Raw genomic sequence first — 18,301 nt, 5'->3', positions numbered from 1 at the left:
ACATCGATCGCATCGGACGTCCGAGAAATTTCGCAAAGATTTGATGACTCTCTGACGACGGTCGGACGCAGGGTTCGGACGTCCGACAGGTGGTTTGGACGCAGGGTTCGGACGATCGACAGGTGGTTCGGACGTCCGACAGGCCAACGGCTAGTTTTGACAACATTTAATATTTGACCGTTGGAGAGTCTTTTGAAGCCATTTCTCACCTTCTATAAACACCCCAAAGCACAAGAAGACAACAGACTTTTGCCAACACAAAATACAAGCTTACAAGTGAGATTTTTGAGTAGAAAGATTCTTTGTTGGTTGTATAAGGGGTTGGGAAAGTTGGGTTGTGAGGTTGCTCAAGTGAAGGTTATTCTCTAGGAGGAGTAAAACCTTGGTGAAGGTGAACCTATCACTTGAAGTGGTAAAACCTTGGTGAAGGTTGCCTCATTTGTATAAAATAGTTCTTAATTGGGTGAGTGATCTTTCAAGTGTAGGTTGTTGAGGGTTAACTAGAATTGTTGTAAAACTCCTTGGCTCAACCAAAGTGTGTTTGGGGTGAGGAAGGAGTGAGCCTTCACTTGTACATCTTGGTTAGCATCGCCATCAATTGAAGAGGCTATTGGATTGATATTTGGTTTGCATTTCTTATCTTTTCTCTTTAATTAAGTTTTCTTTATTGTGCTTAAATTTGATATATCCTAGTGCATCATTGTGAAATTGTTTGTACTCATTGGGTTGCACCGGGCACTTACACCACCAAACATACCCCAACCGGGCCCGCACTCCAATTCAGTAGCTTTTGGTAATACTCGAGTATACCGGAACCAAGAGTCTCATTACTACAAGGTTCCTCAGTACAGTCCCCGTGGTATGTCACTTATCACGACCAAGCCCTTGCCGGCTCGATCCAAATGACCACCAAACGGGGTTGAGTTCAGTAATACAGTGAGGTCGTTGGACATCGTCCAAACAACACCAAATCAATTTTTCCAAGATTGCAATTCAATAACTCATATAGGCAGTGCAGTATTTCAGTATAACAGTAAGCAGTCATGAATGAAATCACAAGGGGTGAGGGCGGTCAAGTACACCCTCACCTCAATCACTTCCAATAACCAATTAAGCCTTCAAGGCATCAAATACACATAGAGCAAAGCCATATTATAACAAGTAAGTGAGTAGTATACTCACTAAGCAAGAAAGTGGTGTTTCATACACCGTGGTCACCAATCCGCCGTGACGCCCTAGAATCACGCAACAAATGCAATGAGACTCGATAACGATTCGTATAGCAATGCTTAACACAACCCCAATAGGGTTTCATATGCACAAATAAGCATGATAGCAAACCAGAAATTAAGAAAGGGCTTTAACTTAGGCCTTGATAAGAAAACCGGTTTTGACGTAATAATGCGGTAATGGCACAACTCTCACTACAAATATCGGTTGGGGGTGTAAGACCCACCGTTTCGAAGCTATGGAACAGGGCTACAACAATGTAGAAGACCACTCAATCCAGTTCTTAACACAACTAGGTCAAATATGCCAAATACTAACCCAGAATTCCCAAAACAGGTTTGCAAAACACAGAAAACTGTAATCGGTATATATCAGTCCATACAAGTCCAAATGCTGAAATTCCAAAGGCATAGGATAGCTAAGACATTCAGCTACATTTCATCAGAAGACACCAACTCCAAAATCCAAACCAATTCCAGTCAAAAAGGCCAATTACTATCGCAGTTTTTCGCATTCTGATCAAAGCAGAACAGCTACAGTAAAAACGGCATAACTCACTCTACACTAATCCAAATGCCCTGAAATTTTACAGGCACCTCAAACACATTAATACCTACAACTTTCATGTTTTGATCAAAGTCCAATTCGGCCTCTAACCCAGTGATCTAAAATCGGACAGAATTGGGATTTTATGAACCCTAACTTTCCAATTTTCCATCCAAATCCAAAATTAATTGCATTTATCCACAATTCACACCCACTAGAACCATTATAGTCCATTGCCAATCATCCAAGATAGCTACAACATTCATTTCATATTAAACCAGAAAAATTCCCAATAAAATAAAAACTTCACCAAAACTCTTCAAATCAAGAAATAAATCATATATTCCTTCACTCATGCCACCAATAAGCATAATATAACCATCATTAGGTATAGGGGAGAGGTTGAAGCATCACTTACCAAGAAACAAGGGAAAGAGAGATTGTGGACACCTTTGCTCTTCAAAACAACTTCACTACAACCCTTACTAGCACTAGAAGGTAGGATTTTATGGAGTGGAATCTTGTTTATTTGGTTGATTTAGATGATTTGCTAGTAGAAATCTTGAAGATTGGAGAGTTCTTCTTCTTGCAAGAGAGTGAGAGAGAGCCGGCCAAAGAGAAAGAAAAATGAGGAAATTTTGTGAATTTTTGATATTTAATCCTTTGGTCAAAAAAGTCAAGAAAATGAATAGTAATTCTTAAAGTCCAACCAATGAGATTGTGACACTTGTCACACTCATTAAATGCATTCCTATCTTTCTTTTCTCTCTCACATCAATCACTTCACACACTCTACTTATCACTTAACACCCGATAAATTTTACTCAGTATCCGAAACTTAACCTTATTGACCGAATTTTTCCGAACTTTTCGCACTAGTGGGTCCCACGTCCACTATTTACTCTTAATTTTCTAAAATTTCTCCAATACTAGAAAAATCATCTTAAAACTATAATTGCTCATAAAATCCACTAAGAAAATATTTTTAAGCCAGAAAATGCAGAAAACATGCAATTAAGGGGTAATAAACCCTAGGAAAAATATTAGGGTTTTTACGGGTTCTCACAGTTGTTCAGCTGTGTTTCTTGTTGTTTATATAGTATATGATGTTGATAAGCTTGGATAGGGATTTCGGGTAGTGGTTCAAGACATGAATAAGAATTTTAAACCTTGAATCATCAAATTCTCAGCCTTAAGGTTGAAACTGTCCTGCTTTTGACCTGTTTAATTCGTCCATGTTAGAAGCTAAATCAGGCTTAGGTCAAAACATGAAAGTTGTAGGGAATGGTGTTATATAGTGTTATGTAGCTGCCTAAAAAATTTCAGCTCAATCGGAGTACTGTAGCATGTGATATGACAAAAATACCCTTGACTGCCAAATGTACTGTTTTGCGGACAGTTTTGAGATTTCACATTTTTGGCTTCATTTTTCACTTTGATCTATATCAAATCAGCATTTGGTCAAAACATGAAAATGTTAGCGCTATGTTTCAGCTTTCCAACGCATCTGAAAATGCCTCAATCGGAATTTTGAAGTTTGAGTTTTTGTCATGCAAATCCAGTGCTGACAACCAGACTGACATTGAAATTCTGGTTCGGTAATCTGCAAATTCAACCCAGATCAAATGTGAACTCGGTTGACTTGTCTTCATGAAAGTTGTAACCCTTTGTTTTAGCTTCGAAATGGTATAAAGTACACCCTAATCCGATAAACGTAGCTCCAGCTGTAACCAAAATACTATAAGATGTCAAATCTACTGTTTAGCCTTTTGTCTTCAAAACTGATTTCCGGTTGTATTATTAGACTTGTATTATAATTGGATGAGTTTGGAGCCTAATTGAAGGGCTATGGTGGTATCATTGCTTGTGTGTGACTTTGGAGCTAATCTGAGGAAAATAATGAAGCCATAATTGCTGGAAAATAGGTAAATACAAAGGGCGTACTGCCCAAATTTTCATTCGAGGACTAGACGTGTGCATTTGTAGTTTGAGCTAAAAGTTAGGGTTGAATTGAGCTTGAATTGTCTAGATTATTCAAGTCCTCTTTCATGGAGGTATGTAAGCTAGAATTCGACTGAAACTTGTACCCTTGAAAAAATGAAAGTAACGACTAATAGAAATACATTTTCCTCGTCTTTTCGACTCAAATGGTGATTTCAAATTTTCATCGCTTCAAAGTTTCAAAGTTTTAAGAGCGAGTATGATTTTTCTAGGACATGATAAGCAATATGAATATTTCCCAAATGAGTTTCAATTACTTGATTTTCGTTAAACGAAACGTTTAAGTGTCGAACCTTAGTTGATTTTCAAATCTCTTAAATAATGTTTTATCGCAGATTTAGACTCCCAACAAGGAGTAATACCTGAACGTGACCCATAAAGGCACTACATCTTTGGTGAGTGCTTCCAAATACCTGATTGAATTTGACACTTGTTTTCAATACTTGACTAATGTAATCGAATGATATTTGATTGGTATGGTCGGGCAAGGGTGTACTTTATCGCACTTGCCCTAATGTGATATGTATGTGTTTATTGGTGCAATTGACTTAATATACTTGTACTTGATTTGTAAGTGTTAGAGCGGCAGCATGTACCACACTCAATCCGAGTGGGAGGTGCCTCTCATTCCCGTCTCCATACTTTTATCTTGATTCAGTCTATTGGAGATGTTATCTCATCGAATTCTTGGGAACCCAAACCCCACTGGCTAGTTAATCGAGTCAAACCGGCAAGGGTTTGGTCGATTAGATAACGAACCATGAGTATCTAGTGTTGTCGAGTGGAGTGTTATCTCCTCGACTAATCGGTATACTCGAGTATTACTACCAGTGTTTATTGAGGATTTTGGACCCAGTAGGGGGTTTGGATGGTGGACGGAGATTGTAGCTAAGTGGTGCTCTACTGGACTGGTTACTTTGCTTGACAGTTGACGGAGTATCAAATACTACTTGATCAAGCTCTGGTGAAGCAAAGGGAACTTGGCCCCTGAGAGCCATCCGTATCCTTATACTTTAAAATGATTATTGCTTATTGGATTATTATTTCTTTTGAAAAAACACTTTACACTCGCTCATCTTGAGATTTGCTATTTGAAGTGTTATTGTTCATTTTTTTTTTATGCTCGCTATTTTCCTATTCTGATACTTTCACTTTGAAATAATGGTCAACTTGCTATATGGAACCTCACTGGGCTTTTAGCTCATTCCACGCTATTTATTTTCCTTACAGGGGGTACGAGCGAGGTGTGAGACTTGTACAGACTAGCATAGTCTAGTTTTTTTTTTTTTGAATTTTGTAATTGTACTCGCACTAGTCGCTCGATTAGGGTTGAATGTATGTAGAACTCTAATCTTTTGATGTATTTGGGGTTGTATGGATGGTTGAGATAGAAATGAATGTAATTGTACCTTCCAAACTTGGTAACTGTTATTTTCGTTATTCTTGAGGTTGTACACTGTTTGAGTTGAAGTGAGTAAGTGAGTCCTGGTGAGAGATGGGCAGGCGGTCCGCTAAACCCTGGGGTACGCCTTACGGGGAGGTGGGGTCATCACATTTCTGTCCAGGTTTGTCATCGTGGTTGTGTCCGAAATTCTATTTTGAGTCTACATTTCTGTTGTGTTGGTGATCCGTGTCTTGTCCAGCAAGAAAAACAAAAGAAAAAAATTGGCGGCAACTAGGGTTTCTTGCTTTTCTTGTCACATCTCAAGTTCACTTTGTATCCTTGAGTCGCAATCTGTCCAGAAATTTTGTGCGTTACTTGTTGCTTGTTTTGGGTCAAATTATAGTATAATTCTTGTTGGGATTGTGTTGTTTGGGTCGTGAAAACAACCCAGCAAAAGGCCAAAAAAAAAGGGTGTGTCGCATACTTGTTATTGAATCGTATTGCTAGAATTTGTTTTGTTTTGTGGCTGCCGAACCTGTTTTGCCCTTGTTTCTTGCGTTTTTGTGCTGTTTCTTGCAAATCTTGGATACCAAAACATAATTTGGAAAGTTCTTGAGCTTCTTGATCGAAAATCTTGAAGTTCTTGGATCCACCAAAGCTGACTTGGTAATTCTTGATTACATATCAAGGGTTTCTTGATACTTGAAAGAACCTTCAACCTTGTCTTGCAAATCTTGAACTTGGATCCAAATTCAAGGAGTTCTTGGGACTGGAATTACGTCTTGAAAGAATCTATTGAGCCAAAAAAAAAAGGAAACAAGAGAAAGAAAGAAAAGAAAAAGAGAAAAAAAAAAGGAAAGAAAAGACAATCGGCTCTAGCAAGAATTCCAAGTTTCCAAATCTTGATCAACTTCCAAGTTCCCAAATCTAGTTCAAACTCCAAGTTCTGAATTTGATCAACCCAAGAGTCTAAATTCTAAATAATTTAGGACTCCTAAATCTGACCAAAATCTAAGGTTTCCAAACCTTGAGCAACCCCAAGTGTCCAAGTCAGACCAAAACTCTACATTTTCCAAATCTTGATTCTTGAACTTACCAAAATCGGTAGAGCACTTGTGCCAACCCGATTTGGCTGAGTTTTGAGGAGCGGATTGCCCATCATTTGAACACCGCAAGGCCACCCAAAATCCCACAAATTCCTGACCAAAAGACCGAGAAATAGCAGCTCCACAAATTCCAGAAAATTTGTCTGTTAGGTAGAGTTTTCTAGGATTTCGAAAATTTCAGCTTTAGAGTCATTTGTTGTGTTTCCTTTGAGTCATTGGTCAGCCATAATCTGAGTCTTAGGTCACATCTTAGGTCATCAGTCATCACCATTATTGCTGCAATTTTGGTGTCACTTGTTGACTAGTCAAAGAGCGACTCTTACGGTGATTCCTAGTTTGTTCAACTCGAGCAACTAGCAAACCTAAGGAATTGCTGGTGAGATTATTAGAGAGTGATACACTTGAGTGAAACACGAACATGAGTGACCTATACATTATATATATATATAAAAGGAGGAAGTCATTTTTGTTTATTTTCTTTTGCAGGTTTACCTAAGTATGTCTAGTAGAGTTGGTGACCAAATAATGGACCTTAAACTACACATGGAGGCCATGATGGGGGAATTCAAGCAAATGCTTAAGAGTTCCACTGAACCTTTGCATGAAAGTATTGACCAGTTAGAGAACTCTAGGCTACCACCTAGTTCGAGCAAGGGGAGAGAATCGATGTACTCAAATGATGAGGAGGAAGCGTTTGACGGATGGTACCAAACTGACCAACATGCACAAAGGCGAGAAGATGACACCATTAAAGGGGTCAAACTCAAAATTCCTTCCTTCCAAAGCAAGTGAAATCCCGAGGCTTACTTGGAATGACAAATGAAGATCGAGTTGGTCTACGAGTGTCACACTTACACGGAGGAGCAGAAGGTGAAACTTGCATTCGTGGAGTTCACAGACTATGCCTCCATCTGGTGGGACAGACTATGCCTCCATCTGGTGGGACCAACTATGACTAAGCCGAATGAGAAATCGAGAGAGACCCGTGGAGACTTGGGAAGAAATGAGGAGCCTAATGAGAAAGAGGTTCGTACCAAGCTACTATAGCCTAGACTTACACCGTCAGCTACAAGCTCTCACCCAAGGGTCCTTGTCAGTCGAGAACTATTACAAGGAAATGGAGATGACCATTATGAAGGCGGGTTTGTGTGAGTATGGAGAAGCCACTATGGCTCGATTTTTGCATGGCTTGAGGCCCGAGATTGCTGAAGTAGTGGAACTCCAACACTACCTCGACATGAACGAAATGCTAGAAAAGGCGATTACAGTCGAACGGCGCCTCAAAAGGAGGGGTAGTGCATGACCAAGTACTATATACCAAGCTGGAAATTGGCGCATTCCTCAACCAAAAAAGGAGGAGAAGGTCACGGCCTCCTCGAATTTCCAAAGGCCGAATGCTTTTTCTCCAAAAATGAAGGCCATGGTCGAACCTAAGCCTAGCAAAGAAGCTCCCAAGCCACGAAGCCGAGACACTAAATGCTTTAAGTGTCAAGACTTTGGTCATATCGCCTCCCAATGTCCTAACCAACGAACCATGCTAATGTTGCCGACTGGGGAGATTGTTTCAGATGAGGAGGAGGAGTATCAAGGCATGCCGCCTCTTGAGGAAGAAGAGGATGATTCGGGCAAGGAATTACCCATGCATGAGGAGATTGGTTGCTTAGTGGTGCGAAAGGTCCTTACTGCCTAGCCAAGGAGGAGAAAATGGAGGTACAACGGGACGACCTTTTCTACACAAGGTGTCATATCAAGGATAAGGTTTGTAGTGTTGTTATTGATAGTGGAAGTTGTGCTAATGTAGCTAGTCTACTCGTGGTAGAAAGGCTAGGGCTCCTAGTTATCAAACATTCTAGGTCTTATCGCCTTCAATGGTTGAACAATGAAAGGGAACTCCGTGTGTTTAGACAAGTCAAGGTTCCATTCCGAATTGGCAAGTATGAAGATGAAGTTACTTGTGATGTCGTGCCAATGCAAGCAAGTCATCTCATTCTTGGGCGCGGCCTTGGCAATATGATCGAGACGTTGAATTCAAAGGGAGAGCTAACAAATATGTTTTTGCTCATTGTAATAGAAAAGTAACTCTTGTACCCCTCACCCCGAAACAAGTGTACAAAGATCAAATGAGACTACAAAAGGAACTTGAGAGGAAAAAGCGAGAAAAAAGTGAGGACAAAAAAGGAGAGAGTAGGGCCGAATCTCTAGGGAAGAAAAGGGTAACAAATGGGTCGGCCATGAGAGAGAAGAACAAAGGGAAGCTAAGCTTACTAGTAAAAGTCAAAGATGTAAAGTGAGATTTGTCTTCCAACCAACTCTTACTTGTACTTGTGTGCAAAGAAGAGTTGGTCATTTCGTCCATACCTACTAACTCTTTGCCTTCCAATGTTTTATCTCTCTTACGGGAGTTTGAGGACATATTCCCTGAGGACATGCCTGATAAACTACCACCCCTAAAGGGAATTGAGCACCAAATTGACCTCATTCCGGGAGCTCTATTGCCTAACAAGCCTACCTATCGAATGAGCCTTGAGGAAACAAAGAAATTGCTAAGGAAGGGCTGGGCTCGAGAAAGTCTAAGTCCATGTGTTGTGCTAGTAATTCTCGCGCCCAAGAAGGATGGCGCCTGGAGAATATGCACCAACTGTAGAGTAGTCAATGCTATCACGGTAAAATATCATCACTCTATCCCTAGGTTAGATGATATATTAGATGAACTGCATGGTGCCATTATTTTTGCCAAAATTGACTTGAAAAGTGGTTACCACCAAATAAGAATGGAAGAAGGAGATGAGTGAAAAATCACTTTCAAAACTAAACATGGGCTATATGAGTGGTTAGTAATGCCTTTCGATTTAACTAATGCACCTAGTACCTTCATGCGTTTAATGAACCATGTTTTAAGACCTTTCCTTGGAAAATTTGTTGTGGTTTATTTTGACGATATTTTGATCTATAGTAGAAGCTTAGAGGAGCACCTTGAACACCTCAAATCTGTTTTTGAAGTACTTTGAAAGGAGAGGCTATATGCCAACCTTAAGAAGTGCACCTTTTGCACTAACCGTGTGGTGTTTCTAGGCTATGTTGTTAGTGCGCAGGGCATTCATGTAGATGAAGAGAAGGTTAAAACCATCCAAGAATGGCCGACACCTACCTCAGTCAGTGATATGCACAGCTTCCATGGCTTAGCAAGCTTCTACCGCTGCTTTGTGAAGGATTTTAGTACCATTACCGCACCCCTCACCACGGTCATGAAGAAGAATGAGAAATTCTTTTCGGGGAAGCACAAGATAAGGCCTTCTAATTACTCAAACAAACTCACACATGCATCACTTCTTGCACTACCTAACTTTGACCTTACTTTTGAAGTGCAATATGAAGTATCAGATGTAGGTGTTGGAGCCGTACTTATGCAAGATGGGAAGCCAATCGCCTACTTCAGTGAAAAATTAAATGGCGTGGCTCTCAACTACTTGACCTATGACAAGGAGTTGTATGCCCTTGTATGTGCTTTGGAAACTTGGCAACACTACCTACATGCAAGGGAATTCGTCATCAAAACTGACCATGAATCCCTCAAGCACTTAAAGGAACAACAAAAATTGAGCAAAAAGCATGCCAAATAGGTAGCCTTCATCGAATCCTTTCCCTACGTCATCAAGTACAAGACAGGTAAAACTAATGTAGTGGCTGATGCTTTATCACGCAGATATACTTTGCTCACTGCTTTAGATGCTAAACTGCTAGGACTTGATCTCATGAAAGAGCTATACAAAGATGACTTGGATTTTTTGAATGCTTATGTGAATTGTGGGAAGTCTAACTTTGAAAATACTTTGTGCATGAGGGTTTCTTATTCTTCCTTTCCAAGTTATGCATTCCCCAAAGTTCCATACGTGACTTACTTGTTCGAGAGTCACATAGTGGTGGCTTAATGGGACACTTTGATGTCATCAAGACCTTAACTATGTTGCAGGAACATTTCTATTGGCCACACATGCGCAGGGATGTGGAAAGGGTTGTTGAACGATGTGGAGTGTGCCATAAGGCTAAGTCACGGGTTAACCCGAACGGTTTGTATACTCCCTTACCTATACCTGACCAAACTTGGGTTGACATCTCCATGGATTTTGTGCTTGGATTACCTCGATCTAAATGTGGACATGACTATATATTTGTTGTAGTTGATAGGTTTTCCAAGATGGCTCACTTCATTGCATGTCATAAAACTGATGATGCATTGCATATTGCTGATTTATTCTTTAAAGAAGTTGTTCGTTTGCATGGCATACCTAGGACTATAGTGTCTGATAGAGATGTTAAATTCTTGAACTATTTTTGAAAATCCTTGTAAGGTAGGTTGGGAACCAAACTGCTGTTCCTCAAACGAATGGTCAAACTGAGGTAGTAAATAGAACCTTGTTGACACTCTTACGTGCAATTATCAAGAAAAATCCTAAAACATGGGAAGAGTGTCTACCACATGTAGAGTTTGCATACAATAGGGCTGTGCATAGTGCTATACAATTTTCACCTTTTGAAGTTGTGTATGAGGCTTGAAAGTTAAATGATTGCTTGTAGCGATGTAATTTAGGGTCACTTCACGTGGTCTCTACGAAGGAGCAAGATAGGGCCAAGTGGTATTATGGTCCTTACTATGTGATTGAGTAAAGACTTAAGTGCCCTTCTAGAAATGTAAGTTGTGAATCATGAATGTTATAGGTTGTAAAACCTTTATCTTGATAATTGGAGGAAATTTGATATGTATGTTGGGGAGGAATCTCGAATGTGGTGATTTACTCTTGGGACCGGCCGGCTTGAGTTGTGAATTACCTTATTTCGGATTCTCGTGCCCGAGTACTCTAGAGTTGAGGCGATGCTAGCTACTAGGTACTTGAGACTTGTATTTTGGAACATGAACAGGCTTTGTCCGACTAAAATGAATATAAGAAATCTACGGACATCTAGTGACTAGGAAGTGACGTGAGAGACCGGACAGGGTCATCTTAGTTGAGTCTGGAAAATATTGTAACCCAAAAGATCCTTGTGGTGAGATCGAAATGATTCTTAGTACGTGATCAACTTTTGAGAACTATTTTTGATCTGATTAATGCAAGTTGGAATTTCGAGGTCGAAATTCTTTTAAGGGGGAGAGAGTGTGAGGACTCGCAAATTCCTTGCATATTTCTCAAAAATTCCCTTTTATTTGAAAATTATTTGGAAATCATTATTTCATGTTATCCATGGTTCAATCACCCTAGAAAAGTGCCAATGACCATAGGAAATTAGGGTTTTCCTATTCGTTCTCCGATTAAATGCATGATTAGTTGCTAAATATGTCACATATGGTTGAATTATTGATGTATGTGGTGAAATAGAGGCTTGGATCATGATTTTTCCATTTTATTGGAATTTTTACAGTTTTCCTATGATTCTTCTAGTGCTTAAAATTTGGGGCTTTGATGTTTAAAGTCTAATATGGGAAGTTAAGATGGTGAAGCAAGCCAAAAATAAAGAAATTAGCATTTGATTTCAAGAATTTCCAGATTTCAGGGACTTGAAAATTCAGTTCTGCCCGTTTCTATATCACCTAGTTAGAGGCCGAATTTGGCTTGGCATAAAACATAAAAGTTGTAGAGAATGATATTTTATAATTTCCCACAAAATTTCAGCTCAATCGGAGCAACGTAGCTTGTGAAAAGACGAAAATACCCTCGCTGATCTAGGTTACTTTCCAGAATTCCGCGTGGACAGTTTAGTCTCTTTGGTTGTGTTTGTTCACTATAATACGTTCAGATTTAACCAATTGTTAAAACATGAAAGTTTTACTGCCCTGTCTTAGCTTTCCAGTGCCGCCAAGAACGCCTTAATCGGACCTCGGTAGACTGAGATATGGTCATTTTAATGTATTACGGTTGATTAGCCGAATAGTTGGAACCAGGTTATATGAATTGAGGAATTTGATTAGATTACACTGAAAATTTGATTAAGTGCTCTTCATGAAAATTGTAGACTTTTGTTTTAGCTTAGAATTGGTATAAGTTGTACCTCAATCCGATAAGCGTAGCCTCGGATGTGTTCTATCCATGACCACACGTCAAATCTGTCTTTTGTAACTTCATTTCCGCACTTGATATTAGCTTAATTCTTGTTCTTGTATTGTTTTGAGCCTATGGAATGGCTATTGAATTGAAATTGTATTATGGATAATTTTGGGTTGGATTGAGTAAAAGAATGAAGCCTAAATGGCTGGAAAAGTAGGTAAACACAAAGGGCATGCTGCCCAAATTTTCGCTCGAGGACTAAGTTTTTATTTGAACTGGTATACTTACGTTTGGTCTATGAAACCCTAGTTATTTTGTCCACGGGTCTAAATGTCCTCGTTTCGCTTTAAAGTCTTTTATACATTCTATTCTATAATTGTCAAGTTTCTTGGATTGCACCTAATTGTTTGTGTTAGGTGAGCTGTAATATTCTTTTCGTTTAATCTTAGGTTTTCTCGGTGATTAAAGATAATATCCGGAAAGATATTTTGCCGTTGTTTTTCATACATAGGTGAGTGTTCTATATACGTTTTGTTTCTATGACTATGAGGATTGTTGTGACTATGGGATTATTTGTGAGTATTTGATTAAATGTTAATTGTTTTCTATGATTTCTAAAATGAACTTTTTCTAGGTGAGTGTGTACTTTATCGCACTCGACCTAAATAAATATGAAATTTTCGGTGATTAAATGTTGAAATACTAGTTGCGCATGAATGTAAGCCTCTTTGGCTGAACTGGGCCCTTGCCCTTGTTACCGATCGACTCGAGCCAGAAGCGGATTCGGTCGGGCGATATGGTGACCTGGGTGAATTTGGTATACTCGAGTATTACCTTGTAGTCCGGCAACGTCCGGATGGGTGGAGTCCGGCCAACGTCCGGATGGGTGGAGTCCGGCCAACGTCCGGAAAGGGATGAATGAACAAACGCAGGCACGAGGGTTTTACTTCTCAAAAAGGAAATTTTTAAATCATTGGAGGAATAAGGGGAAATGTCAAGGGAACGAACGAACAAACAAATAGCTCCTCGTGAGCCTGTATCCTTTTAATGAATGTATTATCATTGCTTTATATTGGACATGTTTTCTGGATTAAATGTTATTACATGACTAATGTTCCTTGTTTAATTACTTGTTTATATATATAGAACCTCACTGGGCTTTTAGCTCATACCACGTCAATTGTTTTCCTTAGCAGGGGAGGCGAGTAAGGACGAGCGTTCTGTATAGTCTAGTTGATCTAGTTCTTTGGCCTTGTAATGGTTCTCGCCCTAGTGCTTGGCACGGGCTGGTTGTATGAGGAATGAGAACCCTTGTATATTCAATGTTTGTACTTGAATGGTAACAACTTTGAAGACTTCTGGTGTGTAGAAGTTTCTTATCTTTTACTTGAGCATCTATTGTCTATGGATATATATACATGATTCGAGTTCCATAGTGAATGAGTCCTGGCGAGAGCTGGGCAGGCGACCCGCTGAACCCTGGGGTACGCCCTAGGGGGAAGTGGGGCCGTCACAGGTGGTATCAGAGCTTAGGCTTCAGATTCCTGTAATATATCCTAGGCTTGAAGTTTAGGATGCCAAACTGTGGGACTGGCTTGAAAGTTAAATGATTGCTTGTAGCGATGTAATTTAGGGTCACTTCACGTGGTCTCTACGAAGGAGCAAGATAGGGCCAAGTGGTATTATGGTCCTTACTATGTGATTGAGTAAAGACTTAAGTGCCCTTCTAGAAATGTAAGTTGTGAATCATGAATGTTATAGGTTGTAAAACCTTTATCTTGATAATTGGAGGAAATTTGATATGTATGTTGGGGAGGAATCTCGAATGTGGTGATTTACTCTTGGGACCGGCCGGCTTGAGTTGTGAATTACCTTATTTCGGATTCTCGTGCCCGAGTACTCTAGAGTTGAGGCGATGCTAGCTACTAGGTACTTGAGACTTGTATTTTGGAACATGAACAGGCTTTGTCCGACTAAAATGAATATAAGAAATCTACGGACATCTAGTGACTAGGAAGTGACGTGAGAGACCGGACAGGGTCATCTTAGTTGAGTCTGGAAAATATTGTAACCCAAAAGATCCTTGTGGTGAGATCGAAATGATTCTTAGTACGTGATCAACTTTTGAGAACTATTTTTGATCTGATTAATGCAAGTTGGAATTTCGAGGTCGAAATTCTTTTAAGGGGGAGAGAGTGTGAGGACTCGCAAATTCCTTGCATATTTCTCAAAAATTCCCTTTTATTTGAAAATTATTTGGAAATCATTATTTCATGTTATCCATGGTTCAATCACCCTAGAAAAGTGCCAATGACCATAGGAAATTAGGGTTTTCCTATTCGTTTTCAATTCAAGGTGAAATCGGATTTTTCGTGTAACCGCAGTATAATTATCCGGTACCGAGTAAGGATCAAATTTGGTGCTTAAGAGTGACTTTTAAGTGAGAAATAATATGTGGTTAGAAGCAATGATAAAAAGTTAGTGAATTGGAAATAAAAACCCTAGTACGTGCGATTTAAGAGAAAAGGCGTCACACCGACGTGTACCGTGCACTACCGTTTGAACCACCACTTGACCACCACTTTCTTGCCATACAAGTTTATTACTAATGGAGCAAAATATCTCCTCTCTCATGATGACCTCTTGACCGAAATTTGTGGCTAAAATGCAAGGAAAGAAAGAGAAAATTTTGTGGTGGAAATCAAGCCAAGTGTTGCCTAAACTTGTGGTCCAAATTAATCCTAATCTTCTTGCTTTCTTATCTTACAAACTTAGCTCATTCTTCTTCATTTTTTCTTCTCCTTGGCCGAAATAAGAGAGAGAGAGAGAGAGACAAAGAGAGTTCATCTCATTCTCCTTCATTTCTTCTCCAAATCTTGAAAAGTTTCTTCTATTCGCGCAAATCTACTCCGATTAAGTTGTTATCTAGCTCAAGTGCTACCTACCGGTGTAATTTTCTTGAGGAACAAAGACCTTGAACACTTGTTTCTAGTTGCCTTGGAAAGGTATATATGCTAGAACCTTGATTCTCCGATTAAATGCATGATTAGTTGCTAAATATGTCACATATGGTTGAATTATTGATGTATGTGGTGAAATAGAGGCTTGGATCATGATTTTTCCATTTTATTGGAATTTTTACAGTTTTCCTATGATTCTTCTAGTGCTTAAAATTTGGGGCTTTGATGTTTAAAGTCTAATATGGGAAGTTAAGATGGTGAAGCAAGCCAAAAATAAAGAAATTAGCATTTGATTTCAAGAATTTCCAGATTTCAGGGACTTGAAAATTCAGTTCTGCCCGTTTCTATATCACCTAGTTAGAGGCCGAATTTGGCTTGGCATAAAACATAAAAGTTGTAGAGAATGATATTTTATAATTTCCCACAAAATTTCAGCTCAATCGGAGCAACGTAGCTTGTGAAAAGACGAAAATACCCTCGCTGATCTAGGTTACTTTCCAGAATTCCGCGTGGACAGTTTAGTCTCTTTGGTTGTGTTTGTTCACTATAATACGTTCAGATTTAACCAATTGTTAAAACATGAAAGTTTTACTGCCCTGTCTTAGCTTTCCAGTGCCGCCAAGAACGCCTTAATCGGACCTCGGTAGACTGAGATATGGTCATTTTAATGTATTACGGTTGATTAGCCGAATAGTTGGAACCAGGTTATATGAATTGAGGAATTTGATTAGATTACACTGAAAATTTGATTAAGTGCTCTTCATGAAAATTGTAGACTTTTGTTTTAGCTTAGAATTGGTATAAGTTGTACCTCAATCCGATAAGCGTAGCCTCGGATGTGTTCTATCCATGACCACACGTCAAATCTGTCTTTTGTAACTTCATTTCCGCACTTGATATTAGCTTAATTCTTGTTCTTGTATTGTTTTGAGCCTATGGAATGGCTATTGAATTGAAATTGTATTATGGATAATTTTGGGTTGGATTGAGTAAAAGAATGAAGCCTAAATGGCTGGAAAAGTAGGTAAACACAAAGGGCATGCTGCCCAAATTTTCGCTCGAGGACTAAGTTTTTATTTGAACTGGTATACTTACGTTTGGTCTATGAAACCCTAGTTATTTTGTCCACGGGTCTAAATGTCCTCGTTTCGCTTTAAAGTCTTTTATACATTCTATTCTATAATTGTCAAGTTTCTTGGATTGCACCTAATTGTTTGTGTTAGGTGAGCTGTAATATTCTTTTCGTTTAATCTTAGGTTTTCTCGGTGATTAAAGATAATATCCGGAAAGATATTTTGCCGTTGTTTTTCATACATAGGTGAGTGTTCTATATACGTTTTGTTTCTATGACTATGAGGATTGTTGTGACTATGGGATTATTTGTGAGTATTTGATTAAATGTTAATTGTTTTCTATGATTTCTAAAATGAACTTTTTCTAGGTGAGTGTGTACTTTATCGCACTCGACCTAAATAAATATGAAATTTTCGGTGATTAAATGTTGAAATACTAGTTGCGCATGAATGTAAGCCTCTTTGGCTGAACTGGGCCCTTGCCCTTGTTACCGATCGACTCGAGCCAGAAGCGGATTCGGTCGGGCGATATGGTGACCTGGGTGAATTTGGTATACTCGAGTATTACCTTGTAGTCCGGCAACGTCCGGATGGGTGGAGTCCGGCCAACGTCCGGATGGGTGGAGTCCGGCCAACGTCCGGAAAGGGATGAATGAACAAACGCAGGCACGAGGGTTTTACTTCTCAAAAAGGAAATTTTTAAATCATTGGAGGAATAAGGGGAAATGTCAAGGGAACGAACGAACAAACAAATAGCTCCTCGTGAGCCTGTATCCTTTTAATGAATGTATTATCATTGCTTTATATTGGACATGTTTTCTGGATTAAATGTTATTACATGACTAATGTTCCTTGTTTAATTACTTGTTTATATATATAGAACCTCACTGGGCTTTTAGCTCATACCACGTCAATTGTTTTCCTTAGCAGGGGAGGCGAGTAAGGACGAGCGTTCTGTATAGTCTAGTTGATCTAGTTCTTTGGCCTTGTAATGGTTCTCGCCCTAGTGCTTGGCACGGGCTGGTTGTATGAGGAATGAGAACCCTTGTATATTCAATGTTTGTACTTGAATGGTAACAACTTTGAAGACTTCTGGTGTGTAGAAGTTTCTTATCTTTTACTTGAGCATCTATTGTCTATGGATATATATACATGATTCGAGTTCCATAGTGAATGAGTCCTGGCGAGAGCTGGGCAGGCGACCCGCTGAACCCTGGGGTACGCCCTAGGGGGAAGTGGGGCCGTCACAGGTGGTATCAGAGCTTAGGCTTCAGATTCCTGTAATATATCCTAGGCTTGAAGTTTAGGATGCCAAACTGTGGGACTGGCTTGAAAGTTAAATGATTGCTTGTAGCGATGTAATTTAGGGTCACTTCACGTGGTCTCTACGAAGGAGCAAGATAGGGCCAAGTGGTATTATGGTCCTTACTATGTGATTGAGTAAAGACTTAAGTGCCCTTCTAGAAATGTAAGTTGTGAATCATGAATGTTATAGGTTGTAAAACCTTTATCTTGATAATTGGAGGAAATTTGATATGTATGTTGGGGAGGAATCTCGAATGTGGTGATTTACTCTTGGGACCGGCCGGCTTGAGTTGTGAATTACCTTATTTCGGATTCTCGTGCCCGAGTACTCTAGAGTTGAGGCGATGCTAGCTACTAGGTACTTGAGACTTGTATTTTGGAACATGAACAGGCTTTGTCCGACTAAAATGAATATAAGAAATCTACGGACATCTAGTGACTAGGAAGTGACGTGAGAGACCGGACAGGGTCATCTTAGTTGAGTCTGGAAAATATTGTAACCCAAAAGATCCTTGTGGTGAGATCGAAATGATTCTTAGTACGTGATCAACTTTTGAGAACTATTTTTGATCTGATTAATGCAAGTTGGAATTTCGAGGTCGAAATTCTTTTAAGGGGGAGAGAGTGTGAGGACTCGCAAATTCCTTGCATATTTCTC

Source organism: Coffea arabica, chromosome 8c, assembly GCF_036785885.1.
Source record: "Coffea arabica cultivar ET-39 chromosome 8c, Coffea Arabica ET-39 HiFi, whole genome shotgun sequence".
Lineage (NCBI taxonomy): Eukaryota > Viridiplantae > Streptophyta > Magnoliopsida > Gentianales > Rubiaceae > Coffea > Coffea arabica.
Note: the sequence above shows the minus strand (reverse complement) of the source record.